This window comes from Chenopodium album, chromosome 5 (assembly GCF_948465745.1).
Source record: "Chenopodium album chromosome 5, dcCheAlbu1.1, whole genome shotgun sequence".
NCBI classification, from domain to species: Eukaryota; Viridiplantae; Streptophyta; class Magnoliopsida; order Caryophyllales; family Amaranthaceae; genus Chenopodium; species Chenopodium album.
The window spans coordinates 18,652,061-18,656,030 of NC_137838.1; the positions used below are offsets into that span (position 1 = coordinate 18,652,061).

Genomic DNA, 3,970 nt, shown 5'->3' on the forward strand with positions numbered 1-3,970 from the left:
GCTACATCGCTCCATTGGACTCCACACTTGAGCCCCTTGTCCCGTGCTAGAGACGCACCATGATGCCTCACCCTTAGCACCGAGTTTCCGACCCATCGTCGGACTGACCTTTGACGCTTATGGCCCAGCGCCCACCATGCCTTCATGGAAGCGAGCCTTTCTCCAATTTCCTCGCCTCTTGAAAGCTTGATCTCATGCTTGCACCCGTTGTGTGTAATGGTCATTACATCAAGATCCAAATTGACGGACGCGACGCTAAGAGGAGCTCCTTGCTTAGGTCCTTGGCTTCCTTCAAGCTCACAAGGTTGTGTGACGCACCTGTGTCCACAAGCATCCTAGCATAACCCCCGTTCACATCACCGTTGACAAATAAGAAGCTTCCTTGCTTCTTCGTGCTTGCCTCCTCATTTTTCGAGTGTGCCCCTCCCATGGGCACTTCATCCTCGACTACACTAGCATTAAGGAGCCGCATATTGGCTAGTTGGGCCTTCTATGGTGCGGACTCCTCCCCAAAGTTGGCGATAATGGCACTCAATTTTTGTCGCTGCGGGCAAGTGCGAGCCATGTGCGGCCCTCCGCACAACCAACCAGAGAATGGCTTGCGAGACTTACCTTCCTCGTTGCGACTATCTGATATGCCCGTTTTATATAAGTGATTTACCCCCGTCCGTTGGTCGTAATTAGTAGTGTTTTTGGCTCTTTCGAGCCACTTTTATTACTAATTGGTGTTTTCCAGTGTTTTCGTAGTTTTAGTTGATTTTTGTAGGAAATTGCACATTTGGAGCATTTTCCCGGATTTTCGAGGAGCGACTACGAGCATTGGAGGAGCACGACCTCTCATTGAAGCCCAAGACCGGTTAGAAGAAGCAAATCGGTGATTAAGGGCTCGGTATTGGAAATCCCGAGGCATTTGGACTGAGTTCGAAGACCCAAGGAGGAAATCCGATTGGGCCGAGGAGGAGAGGCCCAATCGAAGTCCATATATTTGCCCAAGAGCCCCGCCCGGGGTCACAAGCCTTGCCCGGTGCACGCGCCCGGCCGGGCGAGGCGAGCAATGAAGAGGAAGAGCACCGCGCTCGGACACGCGCCCGACCGGGCGCGAGAAGAGGTTCAAAGACAAAAGGCGGGCCCGGCCGGGCGGTGTGGCGCCCGACCGAGCGCGAGCTTCTGAAGGGACGATTAAGCTTCGATTTAGTTTTGTTTAGTTTAGAACTCTTTGCTTAGTATTAGTGTAATTTTATTAGGCAAGTTTAGGACACTTCTTTACACTCTATTATTACTTTTCTCTCTCTACTTAGATTTTCTCTCTCTAAACTTTTACTTTTCTCTTGTTCCTAAACTCCGTTTGTAATTCCGTCGATTCGGTACGATTTCTCTTATTAATTTTAGTATTTTTATTCTTTCAATTCCTTATGCCTTGTTTAATTACTTTGATGTGTTTAGCTTTAATCATGTTTGAGTAGTTCTTTTTCAAGGGTTTATGGGGATCTAATAAATAATATGAAGGGGTAATTTATAGTTGTTTATTGTTAATGCTTGATTAATTTCCTATTGATTGTTTTAATGCTATGCAATTAGATTTGGCCAGGTTTAATTGTATGAGTTTAGCAGTATTGATTCGAGATTCGAAAGATGAGAATTGATGTTTAAGCTTAGTTTCAATAGGCAGATTAATTTATAAATGGTTAGGTCGAGATTCGAGAGATGAGATTTAATACCGGTAAATTAACTCTGTGATTGTAATACGTAGTGAAAGCCCTTTATGATCTGATTAATTAATGCATTGATGATTGATTATTATGTTTTACCCTGGAATATTTGATTTCTTCCTGTGATTGTAATACGTAGCGAAAGCCCTTTATGGCCAGGTTTATTAGTGAACCTATGCCCTAGGCTTTTATTATTATTTGATTTCTTCCTGATTATTTCTTCTTACTCATATTCTTTGTAGCATAGACTTTAAATCACAAAAATATTGGTTACTTAGATAATTTAGATTATAATAATTAATTAGAGGTAGAAAGACTAGTTTCCCTGTGGATTCGACCCTACTTCCCTATCTGCATAAGTTAGAGGACTTAGGTAATTACTTTTGATTAGGTGATACGACTTTAGCCTGTCAAAATTTGGCGCCGTTGCCGGGGAAACGGTTTTATTTTTATTTCTAATTGTTTTTGTAGTCTAGAGTATTTTTGTTTTGCCTCAAAGGACATTAGTTCTTTGAGTTAGTTCTCATATTTGTCTTTTTAGTTCTCTGTTTATGCCCAGGTTTTCCAGATCAGGTTACATCCCATTCGATCCTGAGATCGAGCGCTCTTTCCATAGACAGAAGAATCTTTATAGGCAAATCCTGGCGGGTTCTGGGAGTAACGATATTCCTAGAAATTCACCATCTAATTCTAGTGATTCGGAGTTTCATTCTGATTCAGAATTAGAGATGACTGCACCTAAGAAGCTCAGCGATTATTCGCAACCATCCTTGATGGATTTTCCACATCTTTCTCCTAGACCAGATCTCGAGGGAGTCCAGTTCGAGATCAAGCCCCAGTTCATAACCATGATAGAAAGAAAGCAATTCAGTGGAGCTAAGAGTGAAGATCCTAATCTTCACATTGCAGATTTCTGTCAATACTGCAACACCATCAGGCAGAATGGGGTAACGCAGGACCAGATCAGGGAGATTCTCTTTCCCTTTTCTTTATGTGAAAAGCTAAATTGTGGTTTAATGGTTTGAATAGAACTGCACTTGGTATTACTGACTAGGAGACTCTTGCTTTGAATTTTTATAACAAATATTACCCTGTAGAGAAAACAGCATTACTAAGAAGTGCCATTCAGAACTTTGCCCAGGAGCCAGATGAAGCATTATATGAGGCTTGGGAGAGGTTCAAGGATCTTCAGAGGGAGTGTCCCCACCATAACTTGGCAAAGTGGAAGTTGATTCAAGCCTTTTACAACGGATTAGGGAATGCATCTAGAACAATTCTAGACTCCGCAGCTAGTGGTAGATTCATGAATCTTAATGTTGATGATGCAGGTCAGGTTATTGAAGATATGGCGATACACAATTCCCAATATGGGAATTCTAGAGGTTATGCGAACAAGGGCAAACATCATGTTGATTCAGTATCCCTTTTACAAGCTCAACTCACATCTATTTGCCAGAAATTAGATAACCTTAGTACCACTATTCCTAATTCTGTTGCTAATGTTTCTGCTGTTACTAACAATGCTAATGATGCTTTTTGTGAAAATTGTGGAAGTGTAGGACATTATGAGCAAGATTGCAGGAGTTTCGATGGAGCAAGTTAATGCTTTGCAAACCTATAAGCAAAATAACCCATACTCCAACACCTACAATCCTGGCTACCGAAACCATCCATATTTATCCTACCGTAGCACTAATGTTCAAAATCCTCCACCTCCACAACAACCACAACAAGCACCCCCTCCACAGCAGAAATATTACCACCCTCATGCTAACCAGAAAGTTCCAGCACAAACCCCTACTACATCTTCTGACCCTGCCTTGTCAGAAATTAGAGCGATGCTAACTAGTATGCAAAATCATATGGAGAGTAGAGACTAACAAATTGACTCGATTATAGCCCATAATAAAGTCATGGACACCCAAATTGCCTAATTGTCCTCTACCCTACAAGCTCGCCAGCAGGGAGCTCTACCAGTGCAGGGAATTCAACCTTCGGAACATGCAAATGCAATTACCTTAAGGAGTGGTTCACACTACAATGGGCCCCCAATGCCCAAGGAGGATGAACCTGATTTAATTAATATTGCTAATCCTGATTCCGTTGTACCAAATGTTCCTGCAGGGCTCCAGGGTAATACTAACACTTCTGATAATTTATTGCAGGGTACAACCTCAGGGAAGGATGCACCCCATGAGAAGAGTAGGGAAGCACCACCAATTATCAAACTACCATTCCCAAATTGTCAACTAAAAACTAAG

General features: G+C 42.4%; 1 non-coding gene across 1 annotated transcript; it reads right to left on the bottom strand.

Annotated features, from left to right (window-relative positions):
* Positions 1-2,817: 2,817 nt before the first annotated feature.
* Positions 2,818-2,924, bottom strand: LOC145633458 (small nucleolar RNA R71). Its single transcript, XR_014112783.1, has one exon. It is a non-coding gene; the product is annotated as a small nucleolar RNA R71 (small nucleolar RNA).
* Positions 2,925-3,970: the final 1,046 nt, after the last annotated feature.